Raw genomic sequence first — 13,004 nt, forward strand, 5'->3', positions numbered from 1 at the left:
CCCTTTAAGAGATTGAGCTCCCTCTTAGTGTGAATTGCATTCATTCCACGTGCAAGGCCTGGAAAGAAACGCTGATTACAGGTCAGTGCTCCCTTGGGACCAAACTTGCGTCTTGCCTGCCCAGGGTCCGTCGGGCGCGGGGTGTTAGCGCATCGCACTACCATTGCCCAGAACGGACCCTTAACCAATTTCTTCCCCCCAAGTCTTTAATAGATATCAAAAAAAGCAGTTGTCCAGTACTGACCCCTGGGGAACACCACCATACACCTTCCTCCAGTCCGAAAAACAACCGTTCACCACTACTCTGTTTCCTGTCACTTAGCCAATTCCGTATCCATGCTGCCACTGCCCCTTTTATTCCATGGGCTTCAATTTTGCTGACAAGCCTATTATGTGGCACTTTAACAAACGCCTTTTGAGAGTCCATATTCGCAACATCAACCGCATTGTCCTCATCAACCCTCTCTGTTACCTCATCAAAAAACTCAATCGAGTTAGTTAAACATGATTTGCCTCTAACAAATCCGTGCTGGCTTTCCTTTATTAATCCACACTTGTCCACGTGATTATTAATTTTGTCCCGGATTATTATTTCTAAAATCTTCCTCAGCACCGAGGTTAAACTGACTGGCCTGTAGTTGCCGGGTTTATCCTTACACCCTTTTTTGAACAAGGGTGTAACATTTGCAATTCTCCAGTCCTCTGGCACCAACCCTGTATCTAAGGATGATTGGAAGATTATGGCCAGCATCTTTGCAATTTCCACCCGGACTTCCCTCAGCAACCGAGGATGGATCCTATCTGGACCGGGTGACTTATCTACTTTAAATACATGATGTGGAGATGCCGGTGATGGACTGGGGTTGACAATTGTAAACAATTTTACAACACCAAGTTATAGTCCAGCAATTTTATTTTAAATTCACAAGCTTTCGGAGGCTTCCTCCTTCCTCAGGTGAATGTTGTGGAAAAAACACAACATTCACATGAGGAAGGAGGAAGCCTCCGAAAGCTTGTGAATTTAAAATAAAATTGCTGTACTTTAAATGCAGCCTGCCTTTCCAGTACCTCCTCTTTATCAATTTTTAGCCTATCCAGTATCTCAACCACCTCTTCTTTTACTGTGACTTTGGCAGCATCCTTTTCCTTGGTAAAGATAGATGCAAAGTACTCATTTAGTATCTCAGCCATGCCCTCTGCCTCCATGCGTGGATCTCCTTTTTGGTTCCTAGTTGGCCTCACCTCTTCTTACTACCCATTTACTATTTATATGCCTATAGATGACTTTTGGATTCCCTTTTATGTTAGCTGCCAGTCTATTCTCATACTCTCTCTTTGCTTCTCTTATTTCCTTTTTCACTTCTTTGTACTTTCTATATTCAGCCTGGTTTTCACTTGTATTATCAACCTGACATCTCTCGTATGCCCCCTTTTTCAGCTCATCTTACTTTCTATCTCTTTCGTCATCCAGGGAGCTCTGGTTTTGGTTGCCCTAACTTTCCCCTCGTTGGAATGTACCTAGATTGTACCCGAACCATCTCCTCTTTAAAGGCTGCCCATTCTTCAATTACAGTTTTGCCTGCCAATCTTTGATTCCAATTTACCCGGGTCAGATCCGTTCTCAACCCATTGAAATTGGCCCTCCTCCGATTAAATATTTTTATTCTAGATTGATCCTTGTCCTTTTCCATAACTAATTTAAACCTTATGATACTATGATCACTGTTCCCTAAATGTTCCCACACTGACACTTGCTTTACTTGTTTCGCAGGGCCTTGCACTATATCAACTTCCCCATGGATGACCTCAGCCAGACGGAGAGGGCAGTGGGATTCCACGCTGTGGCTGGCTTCCCACGGGTGCAGGGTGTAATCGATTGCACCCATATAGCAATACGAGCACCTCCACACGAGCCAGGACTGTTCATCAACAGGAAGGGCTATCACTCCATCAACACTCAGCTCATCTGTGACCACCGCAAGAGATTCCTTCACGTGTGCGCCAGATACCCTGGCAGCTGCCACAATTCCTTCATCCACCGGGAGTCCAACATCCCGCCCCTCTTCCACACACTGGCTGGCTTCTCGGGGACAAGGGATACCCCCTGCACACGTGGCTCATGACACCTCTGAGGAACCCCACCACCGAGTTGCTACTGTTGCTACTGTGCTTTACAGCCTTGACTTTTCTCTTTAGACTTATAAATTAACCATTACCTGAACCCTCCCCCCCGCCTCATTAGTTTAAAGTTCTATCTAACGCCCTAGTTATTCGATTCGCCAGGACACTGGTCCCAGCCCGGTTTAAATGGAGCCCGTCCCATCAGAACAGCTCCCTCTCTCCCCAGTACTGGTGCCAGTGCCCCATGAATTGAAACCCCTGCCTCCCACACCACTCTTTCAGCCACGTATTTAACCATCTAATCTGTTTGTCCCTATGCCAATTTGCGCGTGGCTCAGGAAGTAATCCAGAGATTATTAACTTTGAGGTTCTGCTTTTTAATTTTTTTAAATTATTCGTTCACGGGATGTGGGCGTCGCTGGCAAGGCCAGCATTTATTGTCCATCGCTAATTGCCCTCGAGAAGGTGGTGGTGAGCCGCCTTCTTGAACCGCTGCAGTCCGTGTGGTGACGGTTCTCCCACAGTGCTGTTAGGAAGGGAGTTCCAGGATTTTGACCCAGCGACAATGAAGGAACGGCGATATATTTCCAAGTCGGGATGGTGTGTGACTTGGAGGGGAACGTGCAGGTGGTGTTGTTCCCATGTGCCTGCTGCTCTTGTCCTTCTAGGTGGTAGAGGTCGCGGGTTTGGGAGGTGCTGTCGAAGAAGCCTTGGCAAGTTGCTGCAGTGCATCCTGTGGATGGTACACACAGCAGCCACAGTGCGCCGGTGGTGAAGGGAGTGAATGTTTAGTGTGGTGGATGGGGTGCCAATCAAGCGGGCTGCTTTATCTTGGATGGTGTCGAGCTTCTTGAGTGTTGTTGGAGCTGCACTCATCCAAGCAAGTGGAGAGTCTTCCATCACACTCCAGACTTGTGCCTTGTAGATGGTGGAAAGGCTTTGGGGAGTCAGGAGGTGAGTCACTCGCCGCAGAATACCCAGCCTCTGACCTGCTCTCGTAGCCACAGTATTTATATGGTTGGTCCAGTTAAGTTTCTGGTCAATGGTGACCCCAAGGATGTTGATGGTGGGGGATTCGGTGATGGTAATGCCGTTGAATGTCAGGGGGAGGTGGTTAGACTCTCTCTTGTTGGAGATGGTCATTGCCTGGCACTTATCTGGCGCGAATGTTACTTGCCACTTATCAGCCCAAGCCTGGATGTTGTCCAGGGCTCGGACTGCTTTATTATTTGAGGGGTTGCGAATGGAACTGAACATCCCCATTTCTGACCTTATGATGGAGGAAAGGTCATTGATGAAGCAGCTGAAGATGGTTGGGCCTAGGACACTGCCCTGAGGAACTCCTACAGCAATGTCCTGGGGCTGAGATGATTGGCCTCCAACAACCACTACCATCTTCCTTTGTACCAGGTATGATTCCAGCCACTGGAGAGTTTTCCCCCTGATTCCCATTGACTTCAATTTTACTAGGGCTCCTTGGTGCCACACTTGGTCAAATGCTGCCTTGATGTCAAGGGCAGTCACTCTCACCTCACCTCTGGAATTCAGCTCTTTTGTCCATGTTTGGACCAACGCTGTAATGAGGTCTGGAGCCGAGTGGTCCTGGCGGAACCCAAACTGAGCATCGGTAAGCAGGTTATTGGTGAGTAAGTGCCGCTTGATAGCACTGTCGATGACACCTTCCATCACTTTGCTGATGATTGAGAGTAGACTGATGGGGTGGTAATTGTCCTGATTGGATTTGTCCTGCTTTTTGTGGACAGGACATACCTGGGCAATTTTCCACATTGTCGGGTAGATGTCAGTGTTGTAGCTGTACTGGAACAGCTTGGCTAGAGGCGCAGCTAGTTCTGGAGCACAAGTCTTCAGCACTACAGCTGGGATGTTGTCGGGGCCCATAGCCTTTGCTGTATCCAGTGCACTCAGCCGTTTCTTGATATCACATGGAGTGAATCGAATTGGCCGAAGACTGGCTTCTGTGATGGTGGGGATATCGGGAGGAGGCCGAGATGGATCATCCACTCGGCACTTCTGGCTGAAGATGGTTGCGAACGCTTCAGACTTGTCTTTTTCACTCACGTGCTGGACTCCGCCATCATTGAGGATGGGGATGTTTGCAGAGCCTCCTCCTCCCGTTAGTTGTTTAATTGTCCACCACCATTCACGACTGGATGTGGCAGGACTGCAGAGCTTTGATCTGATCCGTTGGTTGTGGAATCGCTTAGCTCTGTCTATAGCATGTTGCTTCCGCTGTTTAGCATGCATGTAGTCCTGAGTTGTAGCTTCACCAGGTTGGCACCTCATTTTTAGGTACGCCTGGTGCTGCTCCTGGCATGCTCTTCTACACTCCTCATTGAACCAGGGTTGATCCCCTGGCTTGTTGGTAATGGTAGAGTGAGGAATATGCCAGGCCATGAGGTTACAGATTGTGCTGGAATACAATTCTGCTGCTGCTGATGGCCCACAGCGCCTCATGGATGCCCAGTTTTGAGCTGCTCGATCTGTTCTGAATCTATCCCATTTAGCACGGTGGTAGTTTGGACCCCAGCTCCTCAAACTCTCTTAGCAGAACCTCATTCCTAGTTCAACCTATGTAGTTGGTTCCTATGTGGACTACGACAACTGGATCCTCCCCCTCCTCCTCCAAGTTCTTCTCCAGCTGCCAGGAGATGTCCTTAACCCTGGCACTGGGCAGGCAACACAGACTTCAGGACTCCCGGTCGCTGCTTCAGAGAACAGTGTCTATCCCCCTAACTATACTATCCCCTAACACTGCCACTCATTCCTTTCCTCTCCCCCCACTTGAATGGCCTCCTGTAGCAAGGTGCCTTGGTCAATTTGCCCATCCTCCCTGCAGTCTTTGTTCTCATCCATACAGGTAGCAAATACCTTGTACCCGTTGGACAAGGGCAAAGGCTGAGGCTCGACCACCACTGCATCTGGGGTCCCCAGAGCTGCCTGACTCACAGTCACATCCTCCTGTGCCTCACCACTAACCAAATCTAAACCATACCTAACCTAAGTGGGTGTGACTGCCTCCTGGGTCAAAATGTCCGGGTAACTCTCCTCCTCCCAGATGCGTCGCAAAGTCTGCACCTCGAACTCCAGCTCAACAACTTTGAGCCGACGTTTCTCAAGTTGCAGACACTCGCTGCGGATGTGGTTGCCTGGGTGACGGTGCTGTCCACAAACTCCCACATGCTGCAGTTATGGCACGCCACCTGCACTGCCACCCCTTTTTAATCTTGTTTTTATTTATTTAATTAATCAGAAGTTTTTATCTAATTAATTCACTTGGTTTGTTTTTATTAAAAGAATTAATTTATCTACTTTAAATTATTTATTTAATAAAGTATGAGCAAGTTATCGGCTCCTAGCTTAAACCATTCCCCTAACTTAGAGAACAATAAAAAAATATTGCTCACCAACGAATCACCTCCCTCTTGTCCTGTGGCATCACTGAGTCCGGGAGCTGTTTACCCAGCCCAGCGGACGCCACTGGAAAATCTCATGCTTTTTAAACCCTGTTTAATCATTCTAGTTCTTTTTCTTAGATTCTTACCTCAATGCGTATCCTTACCTCAATACGTATCCTTGATACTTATTGCAGTTCCCATGCGATCGGCCGCTCCTTCCTCTCTGCGTCGTTTCTCACCCTTTCTGATTTCTGCCTGTGTTTGAGTTGGCTCAGCTCCCACACCTTATAGTCTCGGGCATCTGCTGCCGCCGCACTCGCTAGTTCCTGCTCCATCTAAACATCGAGGAAAACTCCCCTGCTCTTCTTCGAATAGTGCCATGAGATTTTTTACATCCACCCGAGAGGGCAGTCGGTGCCTTGATTTAACGTTTCATCCGAAAGACGGCACCTTCCGACAGTGCTGCACCCCCTCAGTTCTGCACTGATTACAGTACCACATCATATTAAACTCTGTAGCGATTGTTTTCTTTTGAAATTTATATTTTCCAGTTAAACAGCAGCAATAGTGAAAGGTTTGCTTAAAAACAAAGCACCCAAAGAAACATAAATGTTAAGGCCATGCTTGCCGCTGCCACCCTTCTCCTGGCAGCTCCTGGGGTTGGCGGAGACATTGGCGGCAAGCAGCAAGATCTGGCAGTTTGTCGAGCCCTGAATCTTTGCTGGCATTTACATGTGGTGGGTGGGGACGGGACGACTGGTACCCGTCTCGACGGAGACAGGAGAAGGGATATAGATTTCGGTTGGGTATGTTCGGTAGGCCTCACAGCCTGATTCTCCCTTGTTTTCCAACGCTTTCTCCCTGGATTGTGGGGGGGAATAGTGGTGGAATATTCTGCCCCACATCTCCAAGGAACCAACCACTCAATCTGTTGTCATAATGGAATAAGGTAATGATTCCATTAAGGCATAGGCATTATAGGCACTGCCCGGAAACGATGCATTCATGAAGTTTAATTACTTGGTGGTTGTCGCACATCATTAGTACATTCGTAGACTGATATCCTTTCTGTTGATGAATGCCACAGGATGTTGCATAGTTGCCAGAATAGCCATGTGGGTGCACGATGCCAACCTGTACCCTGGGAATTCCAATTTTCAGGCAAGTGTTTCAGCCTCCGTTGATGCATCGTGAAACTGAATGGATCGTCAGTCGGGGCGATAGCCAGGTCGCGCCCATTTGTGATGGCATGAGGCCCGGGCCATTTTGAGACCCAGGCCTCATTATCATGCCGCTGACGAGCTGTGGTTTCCAAGTGGGCAATCTCTCGTGACTCGCCAGTTCTTTGAGGGCAGTAAATCAGCCGGCACCCACACTTAACCGGTTGGGGGAGACAATTCCTAAGGGGCCTCGGACTAGCCGGTAGAGGGGCCAGAGTGCTCCTCCTGGGCACAGCAAAGAAAAAAATTGAAAGCTTCTTGGGTCATGTTTTGAACGATCTCCGGCCGGTTCCTTTAAGGACCACCGGTTAGGCCACTCGATGCCTGGTACAAATAGGCAGAATGTGTGAGGTGCACGCTCCTTCCATTTGTACCCGGAAATGGCAATCGGAATCCTGCAAACGGCGTAAGATCCCTATTTGCGTACTTAAGCAGCCTCCCACGGTGGGCGGGGTGGGCTGCTCGCCTATTTACAGGCCCGCCTGAACATTGCACCAAGGGGACCAGGTGAGAAACGGGCAGCCGACGGTTGAAAATCGCCCCCACTATGTTGAAGTGAGGCATTTGTGGTTTTAGTGATGCAGTAATGAAACACTCCTAAAACTACGTTATGCAACACTCCATAACAGAGGACACCAGGACTGGTCAGTAAAATGTCTGCAGACGTTGAGCCATTTTAGGTACTATTATTGTGCATTCTGTAGCAAACTTCCCAATGTTTACACTGGTTAAGTGGTTTAATGGCTGCTTGAAAGGCATTTAAAGATGATGATTGCGGGTGATTCGTGAATGGCTGCATTTTTTTTGGTAACCAGTAGTGCAGCTGTATTCTTGGGAATCATACATTTCAAAAGTGTACGTTCCCCTAATTTCATTGGTGGTTTGTTAATTTCCACACAAAAAAAACAAGGTGTTTTGCCCATTTTACAAAACAATAGGAATTTCAGCATAAGACTGTTATTGAACGAAAGGGAGGGTCTGTAAGAGGTGCTATTGGTACGAGGTATAAACACCAGCTATGTACTTAGTAAGTAGCTGGTTAAATATTAAACCTCATTTTGGTTCCTGCAGACTTTAGCCTCTAATTTAGGTACGAAAGTAATCCTTTTTTGATATGAGGTGGTATTGTTCATTCCTTTTGCCTGCTAATTTGCTGTTTCTCGAAGATCTTTCTCAGTAACGAGATTCACTTTTTTTTTGTACGATATTTTCATTTTGTTTCTTTATAAATTTACTTTGTTTACTCAGTAGGCTTTTCACTGATCAGGAAGTTTGAAAGCTGCTTCAGTTTTTAACTGCGAATGTTTTTCAAAAGGCCTTTGTCCAAGGCTTTGAATTGACCACCGCTCATTTGAGAGACGACTGGAAAGTTCTTTGATGATTTACTGGAACGTTGTGTTGACACTTCAAAGAAGATGAAAAAAATGAAAGCTTTTCTTGCTGCTTAGCAAGGCCGCAGATCAGGTATGAAGCGAACTTAATGTTTAAACACTAGCCACTCGGTTAGAAGGCAGTCAATTTTTTAAAAGAAAAGGAACGTTTTTTTTTATTCGTTCATGGGATGTGGGCGTCGCTGGCCAGGCCGGCATTTATTGCCCATCCCTAATTGCCCTCGAGAAGGTGGTGGTGAGCCGCCTTCTTGAACCGCTGCAGTCCGTGTAGTGAAGGTTCTCCCACAGTGCTGTTCGGAAGGGAGTTCCAGGAATTTGACCCAGCGACGATGAAGGAACGGTGATATATTTCCAAGTCGGGATGGTGTGTGACTTGGAGGGGAACGTGCAGGTGGTGTTGTTCCCATGTGCCTGCTGCTCTTGTCCTTCTAGGTGGTAGAGGTCGCGGGTTTGGGAGGTGCTGTCGAAGAAGCCTTGGCGAGTTGCTGCAGTGCATCCTGTGGATGGTACACACTGCAGCCACTGTGCGCCGGTAGTGAAGGGAGTGAATGTTTAGGGTGGTGGAAAGGGTGCCAATCAAGCGGGCTGCTTTGTCCTGGATGGTGTCGAGCTTCTTGAGTGTTGGAGCTGCACTCATCCAGACAAGTGAAGAGTATTCCATCACACTCCTGACTTGTGCCTTTGTAGATGGTGGAATGGCTTTGGGGAGTCAGCAGGTGAGTCACTCGCCGCAGAATACCCAGCCTCTGACCTGCTCTTGTAGCCACACTATTTATATGGCTGGTCCAGTTAAGTTTCTGGTCAATGGTGACCCCCCCCAGGATGATGATGGTGGGGGATTTAGCGATGGTAATGCCGTTGAATGTCAAGCAGAGGTGGTTCGACTCTCTCTTGTTGGAGATGGTCATTGCCTGGCACTTGTCTGGCGCAAATATTACTTGCCACTTATGAGCCGAAGCCTGGATGTTGTCCAGGTCTTGCTGCATGCGGGCTCAGACTGCTTCATTATTTGAGGGGTTGCGAATGGAACTGCACACTGCAATCATCAGCGAACATCCCCATTTCTGACCTTATGATGGAGGGAAGGTCATCGATGAAGCAGCTGTAGATAGTTGGGCCTGGGACACTGCCCTGAGGAACTCCTGCAGCAATGTCCTGGGGCTGAGATGATTGGCCTCCAACAACCACTACCATCTTCCTTTGTGCTAGGTATGACTCCAGCCACTGGAGAGTTTTCCCCCTGATTCCCATTGACTTCAATTTTACTCAGGCTCCTTGGTGCCACACTCGGTCAAATGCTGCCTTGATGTCAAGGGCAGTCACTCTCACCTCACCTCTGGAATTCAGCTCTTTTGTCCATGTTTGGACCAAGGCTGTAATGAGGTCTGGAGCTGAGTGGTTCTGGCGGAACCCAAACTGAGCATCGGTGTGCAGGTTATTGGTGAGTAAGTGCTGCTTGATAGCACTGTCCACGACACCTTCCATCACTTTGTTGATGATTGAGAGTAGACTGACGGGGAGTAGGGACAAACCGGGGAACTACAGGCCAGTGAGCCTAACATCAGTGGTAGGAAAATTATTGGAAAAAATTCTGAAGGACAAAATTAGTCTCCACTTGGAGAAGCAAGGATTAATCAGGGATAGTCAACATGGCTTTGTCAAGGGAAGATCATGTCTGACTAATTTGATTGAATTTTTTGAGGGGGTGACTAGGCGTGTGGATGAGGGTAACGCAATAGATGTGGTATACATGGATTTCAGTAAGGCCTTCGATAAAGTCCCCCACAGGAGACTGGTCAAGAAGGTACGAGCCCATGGAATCCAGGGTGCCTTGGCACTTTGGATACAAAACTGGCTTAGTGGCGACACTACAGACTTCCTACAAAAACTCAGTACCCACGGACCAGTTGAACCAGGAACACTTCTCACCACGATGGACGTCTCGGCACTATACACCAGTATCCCCCACGATGACGGCATCGCTGCGACAGCATCAATACTCAACACCAAAAACAGCCAATCTCCGGAAGCCATCCTACAACTCATCCGCTTCATCCTGGATCACAATGTCTTCACCTTCGATAACCAGTTCTTTACCCAAACACACGGAACAGCCATGGGGACCAAATTCGCACCCCAATACGCCAACATTTTCATGCACAAGTTCGAGCAGGACTTCTTCACTGCACAAGACCTCCAACCAACACTATACACCAGATACATCGACGACATTTTCTTTCTATGGACCCACGGCAAGGAATCACTAAAGAGACTACACGATAACATCAACAAGTTCCATCCCACCATCAAGCTCACCATGGACTACTCCTCAGAATCAGTTTCTTTCTTGGACACACGAATCTCCATCAAAGACGGGCACCTCAGCACCTCACTCTACCACAAGCCCACGGACAACCTCACGATGCTCCACTTTTCCAGCTTCCACCCTAACCACGTCAAAGAGGCCATCCCCTATGGACAGGCCCTGCGAATACACAGGGTCTGCTCAGACGAGGAGGAACGCGATGGACACCTACAGACGCTGAAAGACGCCCTAGTAAGAACGGGATATGACGCTCAACTCATCGATCGACAGTTCCGACGGGCCACAGCAAAAAATCGCATAGACCTCCTCAGGAGACTAACACGGGACGCAACCAACAGAGTACCCTTTGTCGTCCAGTACTTCCCCGGAGCGGAGAAACTACGCCATGTTCTCCGCAGCCTTCAACATGTCATCAATGAGGACAAACACCTCGCTATGGCCATCCCCACACCTCCACTACTCGCCTTTAAACAGCCACCCAACCTCAAACAGACCATCGTTCGCAGCAAATTACCTAGCTTTCAAGAGAACAGCGTCCACGACGCCACACAACCCTGCCACGGTAACCTCTGCAAGACATGCCAGATCATCGACACAGATACCACCATCACACGAGAGGACACCACCCACCAGGTGCATGGTTCATACTCCTGTGACTCGGCCAACGTTGTCTACCTCATACGTTGCAGGAAAGGATGCCCCAGAGCATGGTACATTGGCGAGACCATGCAGACGCTGCGACAACGGATGAACGGACACCGCGCAACAATCGCCAAACAGGAGGGTTCCCTCCCAGTCGGGGAACACTTCAGCAGTCATGGACATTCATCCACCGACCTTCGGGTAAGCGTACTCCAAGGCGGCCTTCGAGACACACGACAACGCAAAATCGTCGAGCAGAAATTGATAGCCAAGTTCCGCCCATGAGCACCCATGAGGACGGCCTCAACCGGGATCTTGGGTTCATGTCACGCTACACGTTACCCCACCAGCGAACAAATGTTATCTGTTTTTAATATAATGGGTCATTTGCTGGCTTTCTCTGCCTTCCGGATGTTTCTGCCTCTCTCTGTTTTTTTTCCCTGTTTGTTTTTTTGTTGAATGTGTATTCGGGGGTTCTGCAGGTGACACCTCTCTGTCTGAACACGGTGATTGCCTTGGCAACGGGCAGTTGCAGGGGCATTCTGTAAACACTAGGGATTGTTCTATATGTATAAATGCGTAGGCTTCAAGGAGCTCCTGAACATTAACCTGAGGAAGGAAGAAGTCTCCGAAAGCTTGTGAATTTAAAATAAAATTGCTGGACTATAACTTGGTGTTGTAAAATTGTTTACAATTGTCAACCCCAGTCCATCACTGGCATCTCCACATCATTAGTGGCAGAAGGCAGAGGGTGATGGTCGAAGGTTGTTTTTGTGACTGGAAGCCTGTGGCCAGTGGGGTACCACAGGGATCGGTGCTGGGTCCCTTGCTGTTTGTGGTCTACATTAATGACTTGGATATGAATGTAAAAGGTATGATCAGTAAGTTCGCTGATGATACAAAGATTGGTAGGGTGGTAAATAGCGAGGAGGATAGCCTCAGTCTGCAGGACGATATAGATGGGTTGGTCAGATGGGCGGAACAGTGGCAAATGGAATTTAACCCGGAAAAGTGCGAGGTGATGCACTTTGGAGGGACTAACAAGGCAAGGGAATACACAATGAATGGGAGGACCCTAGGCAAGACAGAGGGTCAGAGGGATCTTGGTGTGCAAGTTCACAGATCCCTGAAGGCGGCGGAACAGGTAGATAAGGTGGTAAAGAAGGCATATGGGATACTTGCCTTTATTAGCCGAGGCATAGAATATAAGAGCAAGGAGGTTATGATGGAGCTGTATAAAACACTGGTTAGGCCACAGCTGGAGTACTGTGTGCAGTTCTGGTCGCCGCACTGCAGGAAGGATGTGATCGCTTTGGAGAGGGTGCAGAGGAGATTCACCAGGATGTTACCAGGATGCTACCAGGGCTGGAGCGCTTCAGCTATGAAGAGAGACTGGGAAGATTGGGTTTGTTTTCCTTGGAGCAGAGGAGGCTGAGGGGGGACATGATTGAGGTGTACAAAATTATGAGGGGCACAGATAGGATGGATACTAAGGAGCTTTTTCCCTTCGTTGAGGGTTCTATAACAAGGGGACATAGATTCAAGGTAAAAGGCGGGAGGTTTAGAGGGGATTTGAGAAAGAACTTTTTCACCCAGAGGGTGGTTGGAGTCTTGAACTCACTGCCTGAGAGGGTTGTGGAGGCAGGAACCCTCACAACATTCAAGAAGCATTTGGATGAGCACTTGAAATGCCATAGCATACAAGGCTACGGACCAAATGCTGGAATATGGGATTAGAGTAGACAGGGCTGATGGCCGGCGCGGACACGATGGGCCGAAGGGCCTCTATCCGTGCTGTATAACTCTATGACTCTATGACTCTAATTGGCCGGATTGGATTTGTCCTGCTTTTTGTGGACAGGACATACCTGGGCAATTTTCCATATTG

General features: G+C 48.4%; 1 protein-coding gene across 2 annotated transcripts in view; it reads left to right on the plus strand.

Annotated features, from left to right (window-relative positions):
- Positions 1 to 7,855: 7,855 nt before the first annotated feature.
- Positions 7,856 to 13,004, plus strand: part of LOC137327462 (immunoglobulin superfamily member 5-like) — a 39,838-nt gene continuing 34,689 nt past the window's right edge. The window contains exons 1-2 of one of the 2 annotated variants that reach the window (XM_067993313.1): positions 7,856 to 7,876; positions 8,009 to 8,221. The gene's annotated coding sequence lies outside the window, so the exon portion shown is untranslated. The other variant, XM_067993314.1, reaches the window with a different exon arrangement.

This window comes from Heptranchias perlo, chromosome 11 (genome assembly GCF_035084215.1).
Source record: "Heptranchias perlo isolate sHepPer1 chromosome 11, sHepPer1.hap1, whole genome shotgun sequence".
Taxonomy (NCBI): domain Eukaryota; kingdom Metazoa; phylum Chordata; class Chondrichthyes; order Hexanchiformes; family Hexanchidae; genus Heptranchias; species Heptranchias perlo.